The sequence below is a fragment of the Eumetopias jubatus genome, unplaced genomic scaffold (assembly GCF_037043125.1).
Source record: "Eumetopias jubatus isolate StellerSeaLion01/CBP00866 unplaced genomic scaffold, mEumJub1_p1.0 scaffold_2, whole genome shotgun sequence".
NCBI classification, from domain to species: Eukaryota; Metazoa; Chordata; class Mammalia; order Carnivora; family Otariidae; genus Eumetopias; species Eumetopias jubatus.
The window spans coordinates 21,813,478-21,832,637 of NW_028274808.1; the positions used below are offsets into that span (position 1 = coordinate 21,813,478).

General features: G+C 37.3%; 1 non-coding gene across 1 annotated transcript; it reads right to left on the reverse strand.

Moving 5' to 3' along the window:
* Positions 1-2,556: 2,556 nt before the first annotated feature.
* On the reverse strand, positions 2,557-2,658 carry LOC114206248 (U6 spliceosomal RNA). Its single transcript, XR_003608581.2, has one exon. It is a non-coding gene; the product is annotated as a U6 spliceosomal RNA (small nuclear RNA).
* Between the last annotated feature and the right edge of the window lie 16,502 nt (positions 2,659-19,160).

A 19,160-nucleotide genomic window follows, 5' to 3' on the forward strand; every position in this document is an offset into this window, starting at 1 on the left:
GCCCCATCTCGGGCTCTGGGCTCAGCACAGAGGTCTGCATATTCCTCTCCCTCTTCTCCTCCCCCCTTCAAAAAAAAGATAACCATTATTAATATTTTTGTCTATATCCTTATAGTCTTTTTCTTTTGCATTTTAAAATATGATTGCCATCATAGAGCATACACATAATTTTAGTTACTAATTTTAAAATTAATTTTAATGGAATAATTCTAAAGAAAATATTGGTTATGTAAAAAGGATTAATGAACAAAATGACAGTGTCCTGACATCTAGAAAATTGTCGTTGTTAACATTTTTATGTATTCCAGCATTTCTCAACCCTATTTTCATTATCTCTCCCTTAAGAAGCCTTTTTAGACATTTTTCTATTGCCTTCCCCATCACCCCATAAAATTTTAATAAAGTAAAAGAGATATACTGTATATCTATTTACCACTTTATGTTTACTTATGCTTTATACATACAAAGTCTAAGCTGTTTTTTTTTTTTTCCCCTCTGCAAGAACCAATTTTGTACCCTTGGGAGTGGTGTTGCCCCAGTTGAGAATGCACGGTCTATTGTATTAAAATATTTTTTTTCCTCCTATGAACATGTATTTTTTATGTTGTTGAGATGTAACTACATGGTATTGATTTCAAACGTTTCTTAATGCAGAGCCATCCACAAATTTGAAGTAGAATATGCTATGAAGAAGGTTGTTGTAACAGATAATAATAAACTACTGGATGGTTTATTAGTCCTTTTTAAATTAATAAATACTGGCTCACTATGAATATGAATTTTTTAAACATTAAAAAAATGCTTTTTTTTGATACACACACAAACATAAAATTTACCATTTTAACCATTTTTAAGTGTATAATTCAGTAGTGTTACATGTCCTCACATTACTATGCAACCAATCTCCAGAGCTTTTTTACCTTGCAAAACTGAGATTCTATTCTTATGAAACAATAACTTCCCATTCCTTACTCTCCATAGCCCCTGGCAACCTCCATTATGTTTCTGTGAGTTTGATTACTCGCGAGACCCCCATATTTGTCTTTTTGTGGCTGGCTGCTTTCATTCAGGAATATGGTTTCAGTTTCATCTATATTGTTGCATGTGTTAATATTTCCTGTGTTTTGAAGGATAAATACTTTTCCATTGTATGTATAGACCACAGTTTGTTTATCCATCCATCTGACTTAATTGTGGATCTATTCCTGTGAGGATGCAAGGTGCCACCTCCACCCACCACCCTTGCTCTGCCTCAGCTGCCCAGCAACCTTAGTTGATACATAGACTGGGTATTTTTTAATTCACTGGGTATTTGGTTGTGGTGGGACACTGTTGGCTCATTCCCAATTAATAGGTTTCTCTCTTTCTCATGGTATAATGTGTAGAGCTATTGCTTGAAATTTTTATCCAGTTTCATCAGCCTGAAGTTAGTGGAAATCTTGTAGCTTCTGGTACTACCTTGACTTTCATTTCTTGTTTTCATTGCTCTTCCAAAGTTTTGTTTCCTCTGTTTCTTCAGAGGGACTTTATTAAGAAGTAGGGAAGGCTATATCATAGGCTGCTACTTCACGACTATTTTGAACTAGAAATATTTAAGACTTATGATTTTATAATCAAAAAACTTTATTTAAATTTTTATTTAATGTTATATTTATTGTAACATTATCATAATCTATAAGCATGTCTATGAAGCATGGATGTAGAAAGTGTACATGAACAAGTCTCATGAAATACTCAATACTCAAAATGTTGGTTTAAAAACAAGTGTGGTTTGGGGCGCCTGGGTGACTCAGTCGTTACACGTCTGCCTTTGGCTCAGATCATGATTCCAGGGTCCTAGGATCGAGCCCCACATCGAGATCCCTGCTCGTCAGGAAGCCTGCTTGTCCCTCTCCCACTCCCCCCACTTGTGTTCCCTCTCTCGCTATGTCTCTCTCTGTCAGATACATAAATAAAATCTTTAACAAAAAAATAAAAACAAGTATGGCTTAATATATGATGAACTATATAGAATGCTAATGATGAATTAAGTGATAAATATACCAAAGTTGGCAGAATTTGAAACACAGATGCTCCAAATAGGAATTAAGATCTGTGAGATGTTCATATGCATTCCTTTAGGTTTAAGAGTCAGAAATAGATTACCACAAAATGTGAAAAATCATGCAGCATATTTGCCTGATGCAGAGGAGTAATCAGTAAATGTTTTCTTGCCCTTGGTTCCCTGTTCCCATTGTCCTCTCTTCCTTTCTTCATCCCTGCTTTCTATTTCATTTTGGGCTGAGATTGAAGACACACACATAGAACTGAATAGCATATAATGATGTCTTTGTTAATGGGAAACAGCCACGGTGTCAACTCTATCTAAATGTTGAGTGTCACAGATGAATAATGTCTAATTTGTGTGTACACATACACACACACACACATACACATACCTACATATATACACACAGATATGGAGATACATACATATATATATATATATATATACGCATATATACACACATATATATATATGTTGGGTACAATGTCCGTGATTTCAAAAGGGGAGAAAAATATAAATTATATATCACGTTTCATTATTCTTGCGCAGGGGCCATGCTAATCTTCTCTGTATCGTTCCAATTTTAGTATATGTGCTGCCGAAGCGAGCATTCACGTTTCATTATTAATACAAAAGTGATGGAGTGGAACAATATTTTGCTGCTCCTTTTCCATCTTTATCATTTCTCTGTGTACCTTAACTTTAAAAATATAATTATTAAATCCAGTTTTGATATTTGAAAAAACTACTTTGAAAGTAGTTACTTCAAGCTATATAGTTTGACTCCTGCTCTTTATACACCCTGGGTGGCTAAAGCTTTAAACACCTCAGGTGTCTTGAAGAATGATCAATGGACCATTAAGCAGCTATATCATGCCATAAAGCTATATTCCTGGCAGCAGGTGACCCATGTCATCATGTTCTTCCTTGCCCGCCTTCTAAAATAACAGTCCGACAGCTTTATGTACCCACGTGTAGCCTGGTAATGCGATCCCAGGCACAGTGCAGGGATCATGTTCAGCTCAGATATGTTGACCTGTAGTCAAACAATGGATAATATGTCAGTCACAGGATTCACTTCCAATACAGAACTTTGTTCTAAACTATAACACACTTTGGTATATGTCACCTTTGTGAAAATCTTCACCTGAAATCATAATTTTAGGAAAAGATATGGGTAAATGTATTTTTGAACCCTTTCTGTTTTTCTTCTCCTAATGTGTGTACTCCAATCAACTGCCAGTCAAATTCATGGAATTCACTTCATGCGTATCTTTTCGAATGCTTTATGATCATGGGAGTCAAATGAAAAAGGTGGCAAACAAAGCAAAGGAGAATGACAACTAAGGAATGACAACTAAGGACAGCATGGTAGGTGAATGGAGTGATGCACAATTCATTGCTTTGAAAGATGGGAAAGATACAGAGAGGTCAAATAGAAAGGTTAGGTTATGCTGGGCAAAAGGGTTTAGCCTTGGTGTGGAAGACAAGATTCTTGAGTAGAATCTTGACAAAAAGTAGTATTTTGGAAAGGTATATAGAGCAGTAGGCCATAGGAGAGCCTAAAGCAGGGGATGGTCAGAGATGAGAGAACATAACAGTATTTATCTACGGGTCATGACATGAGAGCCATAGAGGACAGAAGGAAGGTGTCACCTAGAAAGACAGAAAAAGGCAAATTTGAGAAGAATTATGTAAAGAATCATTGGAATATGGATTTGGCATGTAAATGGCTAAGTGAATGGATAGAAGGAGAAGTCTACAAATTAGATGTACTAGAATGCATATCTCTAAATCTTTCTCCTTAAATTATATTTTGATATAACAGGAAATATACATATATAATATATAGTAACTCATTTTCAAGTACAGGGCAGTGACATCTAGAAAGTTACAGAAAATAGGTTAATAATTGAGGGAAAAAGGAGGCAATTGAGATTGGAAATGTTGAAAAGAGATAATGACTGGAGAGCAAAAGTAGATCCCCCTCTCCTTCAAACAGCCTTGAGATAATATAAAGAAAGTGCCGAGTACACAGAGGCTTTGACACTACATCTTTATGTCCATGGGCATGAAGAGAACCATCTGACCTGGAGCCAGGTCAGAAGTTTCTGGTAAGTTCTTACCTGGCTTAGAGTTTTCATGGCAGATCTAAGTCTCTATAACCCTGCACTGCTGGAGAGATGGCTAGAGAAATGCCACAATGAGGTCTTACTATAAGTGCACATATTTATTGTTTCCTGTGCCAGGCTCTCTTCCAAGTCTTTTGTATGTTTTCATTTGTTCACCATGATACTTCTATGAAGCAACTATTCTTCTTTCCCCCATTTTGTAGGTAAGGAATCTGAGACCCAGTGAAATTAAGTAAGTTGATTTGTGTTACCTAGCTGATGAATGTTAGATCAGAATTTAAACTCTGACAGTCTGACTTCCAGATCTCTAGAGGGTTAACCACTGCCTATCTGATGGTACACACATGGGAATGTCCTTAATCATCCTGAGTTAAATGAGAAAATGAAGCAAAGCTTTTTCTACAACTTGTATCCAAGAAACACGGGGGGCGCCTGCCTGGTTCAGTCAGAAGAGCATGTGACTCTTGGTCTTGGGGTTGTGAGTTTGAGCCCCACATTGGGTGTAGACATTACTTAAATAAATAAAACTTAAAAAAAATACCACTGAATTCCTGCCCTCCCCCCATTAAAATCCGAGTATGGGAGTCAGGGAAATACAATTGTTTGAATTCACACTTGTGTTGGATAACATTGGCCTTTGCCCTTATGTTTGTTCCCACAATCTGTTGTACTTACTTCCCCTGGCTCGACTACTTCCATCTATGGGCCTTGGTTTCTCCATACCCTGGGACTGATTGCTGTGTTGGAAAGAAGCAGATGTACAAAACATCCTGGTTAAGGCATAAGGCATCGTTAGCATGCTGTGACTAGAGTTCTTATCTTGCAGCCTCTAGGCCCCCTTCCCGACTTTCTGATATTCCTGTTTCTAGGTAGACTCAATTCCTGATACTCTAAGGGTAGTATATGGACTGTCAGCATTGGCATTCCCTGGGAACTTGTAAGAAATGCAGAATTTCAGATCCTGCCCAGGACTATTGAATCAGAATCTGCATTTTTTAAAAAAAGATTATTTATTTATTTATTTATTTGATAGAGAGAGAGAGCACGAGTGGGGTGGAGGGGTAGAGGAAGAGAGAGAAGCAGGGAGCCTGATGTGGGGCTTGATCCCAGGAGCCTGAGATCTGACCTGAGCTGAAGGCAGATGTTTAACTGACTGAGCCACCCAAGCAACCCCAGATTCTGCATTTTTAATAAGATTCCCAGATAATATGTATGCACATTCGAGTTTGAGAAGCACTGACCTAAATGGTTTTTACCTCTCATTGCTGACATCTCTGTGTGTTACCTGATTTCAAACATAATTTTAGATCTATTGTGTAAACCTTGTTTCTGCCACTTGGAACCTATTGGTTTATAGATATCTACCTAGTTTCTCAAATACATCCTTGTCCAGACTTTTACAGTCTGTGTGTTTCTCAACTTTTCCATTCCTAGTTTCTTATTGCCTCTTCCTATCCCTATGCATACATACCCTTAGAACTAAAGGAATGATAATAATTATATTACTTAACTATTTCCTTATCAAAAATGGAGAAATGAAGATATACATAACCAAAGGAGTAATTAACCTATGTAGAAATTAATATTAATGATTTGGACCTAATACTTAGCTGTTTTGTTATTATTGTGGCAACATGGGATGTCAACAGAACCTCCCCACCCCCATTCTTGCCAAACCTGCAATACGTAGTGTTACACATGAAAACAAACTTGATAGTAGTTCTTACTTTCTCATTACGTTAAGCAAATAGACAAATCATCCTCCGTCAGTGTTTTGTGGCTAATGATTAATGAATGTCTTTGGTTGCCTTTCTCAGAAGCATAGAAGAGGTCAATTGGCTGTTTTCCTTGGCCGTTACTTCTAGGATTCCTATGGTGTGTGAGATATTTATTCAATTTAAGTATTAGTCATCCATGGGGATTTCCTGTGTAATAACTTTTAAAAGTACAATGTCAAAGAAGAACATAGAGGAATATTGATAGACGCCCACCCCCACCCTTTTCCCTGCAGAGTGTGCTCTGCAAGCACCGCCGTGAGCCCTCTTTGAAGATCCAGCAACAGGTAGAGTCCAGAAAAAGAAAACTTTTTCTTGGTAGAGTCACAAAAATGTTTTACCTGTTAAGTTTAGAAAACTGCACAAGGCTAGGTATAGAGAAAAGTCAAAATGCATGGTAATTTTTAAATTACGAATTAACAATTTAAAAATGAAATGATAGAATCTTGGGGAATGAGGAATTATTCATTTATGCCTTAATGATAACATTCGTGTAATTGTTGCTATTGTATTCCCTTAGTTATTTTCCACAGGCATGCACTGAAGAATGAATGCAAAGACCCTATCAAAGGACTTCCTCCTGTGTTGTCATTCCTACTGACGCTGCAAAACTGAGGCATTTGGAAAGATTCTGCTCTCCCAACAAGAGTTTGCAGCTGGGGAACAGTAGCACACAGAATAAAACTTCCATGAATCTCTCGGGACCCTTTGAAACATTTTGGAAATAGCCTTTATCCTGAGTTGATCTCCAAAGGCAAGTAATTACAACAAGAAACACATGTTCATTTTTCTAAGCGATTGAATTCAAGCTTTTTTTTTAACTGATATTTTTGAACTGTAAGTCTGTGTCATCATAAAGCAAGCAAAGAGCTCTAGTATATATATTCATGGTTTCATTATGGTTGTCTTCACCACCTCTAATGATTCCTAGAGTGAAGTTATTTTGTGGCAATCCATATGGAATTTTGCACACTGATTGGCTATTCACTGAGATGCAGAGACATAGCTAGATTGTGCTGGGTGGATCTGCTACTGAGGCAAAAATCAATTTCATGGATGACATGAGGGCTAGAGAAATTTTAAAAAGTGTGGTTAAAGAGATTTCCTACTTTACTGTCTCAGAATATAAAGGTAGTCAGGGGAAAAGGTAGTTTTTCACATTGAATAATTTAAAAATCTCATAAAATAAGAGCATGTTTAGAACGAAAGCATTGTCAAGGTGTTTCATTTGGTAGTACCGTGTATTGAACAGATATGAGATGGTAACAATGCTTTCCTTGGCATAATTCCTTTCCCTACTGGTTCAGATATTACTTGATATATGCTGAGATCCTTTATTCACATAATTTTTGTGTTGTTATACACCAAACTATTTAAATTCAACCCATTTTTCAAGGAATAGCACTGTGTGTTATATTTCTCTGTGATTATGCTTTTTCATGAGATCAATCCTGTCTGAGTCAGGTTCTGAGTAAGCATAAGATTCTGCATTTTTTTGAGCTGGAAGTTACCACAGGTCCATCCTAAATCAAAACACTCATTTTAGAGTTGAAAGAACAGAAGTTCCAACAGATTACATAACCCATTGCCCAGCTGGGACCAAGATTTTTGTCTGCATCACCGTTAATGCTCTTTATACCTTTTAATGCTATATTACTTAGCGCTTAGAAAAATACTACTTTGCATTTGTCAATTTTAAAATGTGCTTTTAGGGACACCTGGATGGCTCAGTCGGTTAAGCATCTGCCTTCAGCTCAGGTCATGATCTCAGGGTCCTGGGATTGAGTCCTGCATCATGCTCTTTGCTCAGTGGGGAGCCTGCTTCTCCCTCTGCCTGCCTGCCTCTCTCTCTCTCTCTCTCTCTCTCATTCTCTGATAAATAAATAAATAAATAAAGTCTTTTAAAAAATGTAGTTTTATATTCTCTTCCAAACTGGAAGCTTCTTGAAGATAGGAGTATCGTCTCCCTTGATATATGCACAAAATTGGCACAGTGGTTACTATATAGTACAATTAATAATATCTGCAATAAGAGAAGTCTTGTATATTAGTTAGCAATTGCTATAATAATTCTGTGTAACAAATTCTTCCAAAACTCAGTGGCTTATAACAACAGTCATACATGGGTTACCTATATATTTGGGTTGGTTGCAGATTGGCTGATTTAGATTTTGCTTGGTTGGCTCTGCTGCAAGTTTTGGGTCCATTTGGGCTTGGTGTCTGCCTGTGGGTGTGGTTCAGGTCTACTCCAAGCATAATAATTGTATAGTCCAAGCTGAGTGGGAGCTACCCAAGGGAAGCTCATCTTGTGTGATGGCTGAGGTGCAAGGGGCAAGTTCAATGGCCCTTACACATTTCCAACCTCATTTTGCATCACTGCTGCTAAGATCCCATTGGCACCCCAATGTTCATAGCAGCAATGTCCACAATAGCCAAACTGTGGAAAGAGAGAGATGCCCTTCAACAGACGAATGGATAAAGAAGATGTGGTCCATACATACAATGGAATATTACTCAGCCATCAGAAAGGATGAATACCCAACTTTTACGTCAACATGGATGGGACTGGAGGAGATTATGCTAAGTGAAATAAGTCAAGCAGAGAACGTCAATTATCATATGGTTTCACTTATTTGTGGAACATAAGGAACAGCATGGAGGACATTAGAAGGAAGGGAAAAATGAAGGGGGGAAATCAGAGGGGGAGATGAACCATGAGAGACGATGGACTCTGAGAAACAAACTGAGGGTTCTAGAGGGGAGAGGGGTAGGGGGATGGGTTAGCCCGGTGATGGGTATTAAAGAGGGCACGTTCTGCGTGGAGCACTGGGTGTTATACGAAAACAATGAATCATGGAACACTACATCAAAAACCGATGATGTAATGTATGGTGACTAACATAACATAATTAAAAAAAAACCCTAATGATGTATTGTATGGTGACTAACATAACATAATAAAATAAAATTAAAAAAAAAAGATCCCATTGGCCAAAGCTAGCCATATCCCTGTGGCCAAAATAAAAGTGTGAGAAGTTCTTTTGATGCACCATGAGGCTAAAATAAATCCCATGAATCAAGGGAAGAAAGGAATAACTGAATAATAATCTACCATAATCATGATCCTATATTCTGAAGTCATTCGCGCTGTTGCTCAGACTCCCTATACCCTTGAAAGTTTCTTAAGAAAGAAAAGAAAGAGTTGAAATGTGACACTACTGCCAGTTGTTAACCTTGTTCCTTGGGTGCACTCCTAGTGCCTAGACTTTGCTGCCCCAAATGATCTGGACAATACCTACTTTCCTTGTTCACACTGGCTTTCCAAAGTCTGAAAGTCAAAAGTCTTTTGGTTGCAAGTAATGAAAATCCGGCAGAATTAACACAACAACAGAAAAAGATTTATTAGTAGAGCAACTGTATTAGTTTGCTAGGGCTAGTGTGCTAGAAAGTACCACTAACTGGGTGATGTAACAATATAAATTTATCTTCTACGAGTTCAAGGTGTTGGCAAGGTTAGTTCCTTCTGAGGGATAAGAGGAAGAAGTTGTTGTACTTCTCTCTTTTTGTCTTATAGATGGTATCTTCAGTTTACATGATCTTCTTCCTCCATGCACGTCTGTCTCCAAATTTCACCTTTTCATAAGAACACGAGTCATATTGGAGTAGGGCGTAATGACCTCATCTTAACTTTATTAACTCTGTGAAGACTGCGTCTCAAAGTAAGGTCACATTCTGAGATGCTGGGTTAGAACTTTAACATATGAATTTGCTGGGGAGGGGATAGGACACAATTCAACCTATTACAGGGACCATAGCTTGGTTTGCCTGGGACAGTTCCAGTTGATACTTGTTTCCTTGGAGTAATTACTAATAGTGTCCCCTTTCAGTGTCAGTAATGTACCGGTTTGAGTGATAAATTACATGATCCTTTGGTTAGGAGTGTACAGAGGTACATCATTAATTGCAGAGGCGTCAGGGGGAGATTTTGACCAGAACCTGGAAACAATCTGTTAATACAATGTTTATTCTGTGTTCTATAGTCATGTTAATTATTCATATAAAATTGCTTTTTTTAACGAGACTGCACATTTTCGTAAGAATCTGTGATTTCTATCCATATGGGTACTTCATATTATTAAGAGTTTAAAAGCAACAGATTCTTAAATTTAAAAAATGTGAATGTAATATCTATATAATACACATATATAATGTATATTACGTATGTTATTATATATAATGTATATGTTATATATAATATGTATTATATATAAATATACGTATACACAAATATATATATCTGTGAGTTTATATAGTATTTCCCTTTAAGGACTTAAACTATTTTGTGTCCATCAGTTCCCATAACATTTCTCTAAGCAGTTATGGGAGTGAAATTTATAAGCACTTATTATACTTTTATAGATGATGAGAACAAGACAATATGGCCATGCTCTTTACATGATAGAGGCAGGACACACAGATGCCTTCTGTTCTAACCAAATGTTCTTAGCTAAACAGATTTCTAGGCACAGCTAAGTCAGCTCTTTGAGCAAACCAAGATCCTCTTAGACCACATCTTATCCAAAGGAAATTTGGGGATTTTCAACAAACAAAGAAATAAAAGCAGATAAGGGGATCTTGGTTAATTTAAGAAACAAATGAAGATGAGATAAGAGGCTTTTAGGACTGTCCCTGTCAGGTGAGGGGACCAACTAAACAGTGAAAGGGAGGGGACCTGTGGTCTTAACGCACAGAGGAAATGCCTTTCTGAAAACAAGTGCTGGAGATGTGCAAATGGAGATGATCTCAGGAAGGAGAGGGCAAGAGAGGCTTTAAGGTTGGGCTCTTTCCTGGCTTCTGTTCTTAGAGGCCAGAGATACCGAGTTTGCATTAGCAGGAGAGCAAGGGGTTGGGAGGAGGAGTCCAGGACTCCCTGCTCCTGTCTCAGCGCCCCTGGGCATCGTATCAGGACTCATCGTAAAGACACATTTTTCACATTTCAACATAGTGACTTCTTTTCTAGCAATTAGGTAAGTACTTTTGAAAAAGTAGGATTTGCACGTAAGTGTGTGACTAAAACATCAAGTTAAATCCAGTTGTAATGAAGACCACTCCCACAGAAATATATTGGTGCAAGAGAATTCTCCAAAACTCAGCCAGATCCCATTCTCCTTCCCCCAGCTCTCCGTGTCTACCCACATCTCTTTAGCTCCGAAATATCTTTTTCTTCTTTCTTTCTCTTTTTCTTTCTTTCTTTCTTTCTTTCTTTCTTTCTTTCTTTCTTTCTTTCTTTCTTTCTTTCTTTCTTTCTTTCTTTCTTTCTTTCTTTCTTTCTTTCTTTCTTCTTTCTTTCTTTTTCTTTCTTTCTTTCTTTCTTTCTTTCTTTCTTTCTTTTTTTCTTTCTCTTTTTCTCTCTCTTTTTTCTTTTCTTTCTTCTTTCTTTCTTTCTTTTTCTCTCTTTCTTTTTTCTTTTCTTTCTTCTTTCTTTTTCTTTCTTTCTTTTTCTTCTTTCTTTTTCTTTCTTTCTTTCTTTCTTCTTTCTTTCTTTCTTTCTTTCTTTCTTTCTTTCTTTCTTTCTTTCTTTCTTTCTTTCTTTCTCTTTCTTTCCTTCCTTCTGTCTTTCTGTCCTTCTCTATATCTACATCTGTAATATACAGATACCACATCAACCTGTTGAACACTGACCATTTTTTCGAGTCCCACACTTTCATTTCCAGCTGTCTGTGGGACAGTTTGCATATGTTGTTCTCACTTCAGATGCAGTATTGCTAAAAATTATAGTCATCATTCTTCTCCACAAGCTGGTTTCCTTTTTGAAATTCTGAATTCTGTCAATATGACTACCATCTTTCTGCATGTTAGCATCCTCCTGCCTCCTTATCTTTTAATCATCCCGCCCATACTTGCTGATCAACTCTGTTGCTTTGTTTTTCTTTGTGACCCTGTTCAAGATTGTATCACTGGTAAATCCCTTGGTTTGAACTCCCCCAGTCCCTTCAGAGTGATAACAGAGGGAGAATCCAAGGTTTTGGACATTAACTATCACTTAGACTGTGCCTAAAGACCTCAGTCCTCAGAAATAAATTATTTCATCCCTCTTGCAAGGAGCTCCCCAATTCCCAGCCCCCAAATAACCAACCTCTCCCATTTTACCCTGGGGACCAAGTGCTTGTTAAAGCCATTCTGGGAAGGCCTGCATACCATAATTTTAGCCACTTCAACAGCAAAGCGCCTGAATTTGAAGCCTGGATCCACCATTCCAGAGCCAAACCCTGGTCCCCAGTGGGGCCGAACAAGGAATCAAAATCCCTCTGTGAACCCAGAGAGGACCTCAAACTAGTCTTGAAGCGACAAGACACAGATAATGTTACTTTCCCTATCGCTCATCAAAATCATAATCCTTACTGCATTCCTTTGCCCTCCCTCTCTTTGCAGTTTGTGGGGATTTCACTAAAACATGCTCTCTCTCTCTCCCTGACCCCTGGCTGTGCTCAGTCTTGCACTGTGCTTTGGGCCTTGCCTCCTAAATGCTCTAGCCCGCTTTATATCTTCCAGAATAAAGGTCATCAAGTTCCAAATGCTAGAGGTCACATCAGGTCACATAGAGGTCAAATCTGACATCTACAGCGTCCCCTTGATAGATCAGGAGGAGAAGAACTCTTGACTGCTGCCCCGTCCAAGGCCCGGACCAGCAGTAATTAGCTATAACCGGTCGTAACCTCTTTTCCTTAACAGCAGTTAAGGTCACCTCTTCAGAGGGGGTGGAATGATGAAGGATAGTTGGAAGGCAGGCAGGCAGGGGCAAGGCCCTCCCCGCCGCGCCAAGAGGAAGCCACTTCTAGAAGGATTTTACACCACCCTGGAAGGAGCCCTCCACCCTTTCCCATGTGACAAAAACCTGACTGGATGACAGGTGCAGGGAGGGTTAACCAGATTGAAACAGCCCACTAACAAGCCCATAAAAAGCCCTAGACTTAGAAAGTCCGGTGGCAAACCTCTCGGGTCCCCTCCGTCCTTGGGATCACTTTGCTATCACTCAATAAACCTTGCTTTGCTGCCCTCTAAAAAAAAAAGAAAAAAAAATCCTATCTCCCTTTCGTTCACTCTACTTCTGGCTTTGTTCAAACATTGAGTCACTGCTCCTCTGCACCATGGTGCCCACCTCCTAACTGAGTTCCCTGCCTACTGATATTTTTCCCTAGACCAGTCTATTTCAGGTCAGATTGATCTTTTAAAAATCTTTTTAAAATAAAAATCTTAAAAAAGTATAAAATCTTTGACATGTTTCCTCTGTTCAAACACCTTCAATATCTCTCTATTACTAACAAAATAAAGTTAAGTTCTGGAACTGGCAACCAGAAATTTCTGTTATTTTAGTTTCCTGTCTACCTTCTATTCTTATACTTTACATTATTCAGGTAAAACATGTGATTTAATACTGATTTTTCCTTTAGTCCCTTAAAAAATGAGATATTTAATAATGATTTGCATCTTCTTAAAACATCTTGCTAAAATAAGATTTTATAAAAATGATTTGTATTTCTTGATTTTTAATCTTAAAATAAATACATTCTAGAGATGAAATTTTCAATAATATTTTCAATTTATTAAATGTGAAAACTTACAGATTTATTTGAGTGAAGAGTCTATATACTTCACTGGCTTACTATTTTGGTACGATTTTAAGTAGAAGAAGTGATATGATGTGTTCTTCACTACCTGGTCAAACACTGACCTTTAAGTTGACCCAGACCACATGAGGATGTGATAACATAAGTCTTTCTCTAATGATTCTTTCTTGAAATGAAGGCTTTCTATAGAATAGATGTGTCCTGAGTCACATCTGTGTCAGAGTTCCCATTTACAAGGTGCATTCAGTGCACTCCATAATTTGTATAATTTTTATCTCTATTATTCTGTAACCCACATTCTCTCTGGTCCAGGAAATCCTCACTGTCCCCACTTGCACAATGAAGTAAGGAAATTAAGGCCTTGTTGAGGTTGATGAGCATGGAAATAAAAAAGGCAAGTCAGATATGAGAATTATTTCATAAGAAAAATTGACAAAATTTATTACAGATTGGTGATAGGGGATGAAATTCCAGGTTGCTTATGAGAATTGTAGTACTGCTGACCTAGAAATAGGGAATTGTTAGAGGTTGACTTAAAAAGAAAGATGATGAACCTAGATTTAAACATATTTAGTTGAAATGTGTGATTATAGAATGCCCAAGCATGGGGAAAGAATTTAAGATTTGAATGGTTAGGACTGTAACTGTCAATTAAAGGTTATAGGATTAGAGGCAATAATTAAAATCATGAGAGTAAATAAGATCATTCAAGAAGGGACTATAAAGTAAGGAGAACAGAGGGCTGAGAACTGTCAAAAAAAATTCCGTTGTTCCTCATTCTAAGTTTAGTATCTATTCAAATATACTCATAACTTCATCTCCTTCTCATTGGTATTTTAACTACCTGTCTTGCCCTACTTTTTCAATTTTTGCCAAAATCTCAAGTTAAAAGAATCTGCATCTCCTTGATTTCCATTAGCTTTTGTGGATTCTGACCGTACCATTGACTTGAACTTTTGCATTTCACTTCCTTCCCTGGTCTTACTTTCTCATCTGCTGTGCATGTTTGGTACTGTGACAGTCTTAACACTATGGATAAGAAGAGAAAAAGAAAAAAAAAAACAAACTAGTGTAAGATGGGGAAGAGTGGCTATACAAATTTGAGTACCAGAATTGTGAGGCGTAATGGAAGTCAAGAGGGAAGGAAGAAGACAATTCAAAAAACTCTTGAGGGCTTATATTATCAAATACAATATCTATGTCATAAGAATGCCAGCAAATTATAGGACCATCACAGAAACTGCTAGGGACTGAACTGTGTCCCTCCCAAATTCATATGTTGAAGCTTTAACCTTCAGTGTCATGATATTTGGAGATGGGTCCTTTGGGAGATAAATAAGTTTATGTAAGGGCACGAGGATGAAGTCCTCATGATAGAATTAGTGCCCTTATAAGGAAAGACACTAGAGAGCTTGCTTCCTCTTCCTCTTCCCATCACTCACAACAACACAGCAAGAAGACAACCCTCTATAGGCCAGGAAGAGCCCCACCAGAGAACCTAATTGGTCAGATCCTTAATTTTGGAATTCCCAGCCTCTAGAACCGTGAGAAATACTGTTTAAGTCACCCAGTCTATGGTACTTTGGCAGCCTGGGCTGACTAATATAGGGACTTTCATTATTTCACTTAGGTTTTCTATCAAAAATCATACTTCAGTGTTGATATTTCAATGTTCAATAAAAACTGACAAAGTGAAGCTCTCATGGCATTGTAATTTATCAATTTATCAATTACAATTTATCAGTTATTTTTGGCTTCTAAGATCAGAACTAGCAAAACTCAATATTAACTAGAAGATCTCTCATTAATTTCTGTTGTAGATACTTTTCAGTAACTTGCAATGTAACATTCATGGTTTCATGGTAAACAAGAACAAATTACATTTGTCTTGTGAAAATTATGAAAAACCTTTTAAAAGATGCCTAGTCATGGAAAATGCACAAATTTAGTATGCCTCCATGGTCAATATGCCATAGATTAAGGATTTAGTTATTCCTGGATGGTTCAAGGCAATGTAAATGTAGATTTTGTGCCTATTTTGTATCTTTCTAAAACCATGGTAGACTGCTGATCAGGTGTGTTCCAGCACTGTTATTTTAAACTCATCCTTGGATACCTTATCCTTTTTCTACTCTGTTCTCTGCCCTTCAAAACATAGTAAACTACATTCTCTTTTGAGCTGTCCTAGTAATAACTATCATTTCAGCTTAGCAGAGGCTACTTAATACCCTAAAATCTGACAATCCTGTAATCCTTTAGCTTAATACCCACCTGTGAACTATCTGGAACTATGGCCTGCTGATAGTGGTATTGACCGCTACCTTATGTCTGATTGCACAGATAATGTAAATTACTAACAGAATTCTCATATTCTCATACTTTTGAGTTGTAGGGCATTAAGTCCTGATGTGAATTTTTTTTTTCAATACAGGATTTTGCTTGAGCCTCATGTGCCCTTTTTGGATTTGGTTTTGATAATATTGTCAAAGAAATTTCCACAAAGTTCAGGAACCCCATGGATTAAGGAGGAAATGAGTTGTATTATCACTTCATCCTGTCTTTTCTTTCCTGCTCATTCTCTGCGGTACCATCATGGCTGTTAGAGCGGTTGAGACCTATGGATTTCAGGGCATGAAGGAGTTTTTACCTAGGCGATCAACATCAGTCTTTAGCTTGTTTTCATTACATACGGCATAGGGATTAAAAATGTTTTCTGACCCAAGGCCTATGGTCTCCTTTTAATCCCCAGTGATGTGTTCCATTTGGAAAAAGAGCTTCTGAATTTTATCAAGTAGTATACAAAAAAACTATAGAGTGATTCATGTTTTTGTGTGTGAATGAAGACTTTTATACACACACACTAGGATGAAGTCAATGCTCCTTTTCTCAATAATAAGCAAAACAAACAAACAAAAAGCACAATCTGAATCACTGCAAAAATGACTCAGGAGAATAACTCGATACTGGTACCAAGCCTTGTTTTAATATGCAGTGAAATGGGATGACTATAATTTTTCAAAGACAAAGGTAGGGCAACCTTATAACTTCCAGAGAAACTTGTCATAACCATTAGAAATGGATGTCCTAAATCGGAGAGTGAAGTTAATTCACAAAGGATCACAGATGATCTGCAAGGTAAATCTTAGCAATTAGGCATTTGAGATTAATAGCCAAACTACCAACTTTTCTCAGAGGTCTCTTCTGGCCACCCTTCTTGCCCTCCTTTTGACTTCCCGCCACCCATAGGCCTTTTGGTCTCTGTTTCAGTGTTTCTTCTTTCTATCCCTGTTGAAATACATATTTGTATGGTTGTTCAGTTTAGAGTTTTATGCTTTTTTAAAAAAAGATTTATTTATTTATTTTAGAGACAAAGAGAAAGAGTGAGCACACAAGAGTGGGGAGGAGCCGAGGGAGAGGGAGAGAATCTCAAGCCGACTCCCTGCTGAGCTCGGATCCTGAGTGGGGCTGGATCCCACTACCCTGAGATTATGACCTGAGCCAAAACCAAGAGTCAGTTGCTCAACCAACTGAGCCACCCAGGTGCCCCATGCTCTTTTTTAGTTTGGAAGGTGAGTGAAACCTTTAATATTTCTCTTTCAGAAAAAAAAAATACCTTCACATTGAATTTAATTTTTTTCAGTAGAAGGAATAAACAGAAGGAGCAATATGTGTGAAATATAAAGAGATGAAAAGTGGTGGAAAAAAGAACAATGCAGAGGAAAATGAAGGAGGATGGGCAAAAGAAGGGACATGAGATGGGTATGAAATGGGACAGGCAGAAGGACAGGAGAGAAAGTTTAGGTGGCGTGGGGATGATGGGAAAAATGGGTTAATGAGATTGGAGGAGGGTCAGGTTCAAATTTGGCATATTTGGTTTAACAAGATAGACCCAACTTTTAATTCTTTCTAATTTACCACTTTTTACATTCTCTCAAATTATTTAAAATGCAGTGTTGGATAGAAAGAAGCACCTTTAAATGAGGCTCTTAATTACTTACACTGTTGGGTTGTTTAAATTGTTAATGCTGAGAAGTGTTAGGACAAAAAGTAAAATTTTTCTCCCAGTATAATTCATGCATGCTTAAGTCAGCGTACAGAAAACAGAACTCTTGACGTTTGATAACCAAATGGAGTTTCTACAATGCAAGTATCATTTTATTTCCTTCCTTACACCAAAAAAACTCTTCTTTTGATAAGAAGTATTAACATTTTCAATAGTATGCCTACTTTTTGTAAAACCTCTATTTCCAAACAACTTTAGTTTGGACACGCATACAATATGACATCTTTTGATATGAAAATGCCCATACAGTCCTCACTCACATTCATTAACATATCCATCATTGCTGACAGTTTCCTTCAGCTCTTTGGTAATTCCCCACCATGTTTCTTTTCTTCCATGCTCCCCCTATATCTGAGGCCACCCTGGTCACTATATATGAGTTTGCCTTTCTTAGAATTGTATGTGTACAGAAACAAACAATACGTAGTCCCTTTTATCTAATTTCTTTCCCTCAGCTTCATTATTCTGAGAGACATCCATGTCATAGTGTGTATCAATAGTTCATTCCTTTTTATGGCTAACTACTATCTCATTGTCTGAACATACCATAGTTTATTTGCTTGTTGATGGACATGTGGGTGGTTTCTAGTTTTGGCTATTGCAAATAGAACTTCTGTGAACATTTGTGTACAAGTTTCTATGTGAACATATGTTTTTCTTTTTCTTGGGTAAATATCTAGGAATAGAATGACTAGATCATATGGGAGATTTCTTTTTAAAGAAAGTCCCAAGTTTGCAAAGTGGTCAATCATCTAAATTCTCACCAGCAGTGAATTAGAAGTCTCATTTGCATTGATATTTTGATCTCCTATTTCAAGCCATAATTAATTCTAGGACACCTTTTAATCCAGCAAACCACTTTGAAACCCCTTTGCAACATTCAATCACGTTTGTGAAAGCACCTCTTGCTCATTTTATCAAGTCTCTATAATTTGAGAACCCTGGAAAAATTTATGCCAAATTTGAATGCCATTACAATGTCAGGAAGTAAATTATACACCTAAATTAAAATTTTAAGGAATCTTTGTTTAAAGAAAGACCAGAGAAATACTCATCAATGGATAGGAAAGATGATGGCTATTTAGGTTTGATACACACATTTTATCAGATACTACTAGGAAACCAATGGCTGTGCTATTTTGGGAACCAAGATTAACATCCTCCCAATCATTTACATTTTGTGTTGTTCTAAATTTATCAGGTTTTGTTTGGTCAGATAGCAATAATTAGGATTGACTACTTCTGAAAGAATCTTCTCTGCTTCCCACTAGGTAGAATTATCCTAAATTAAAAATATGATACCCATGAGATACATATGAGTCCTGCAGTCTCACTGATAACGTCAGATATATTTGGGAGAAGGTATTTATGATTCTGAGTTAGATAAGATTAGGTTAGAATTGGATATAGAGAGGATATAGCCAACATTCTTAGCAGTGGGATCAGCACTGTTTTGCTTAATCAATCACAAAACCCATTCATATTTGAGAACCTCCACATCAGAATTCAAATATT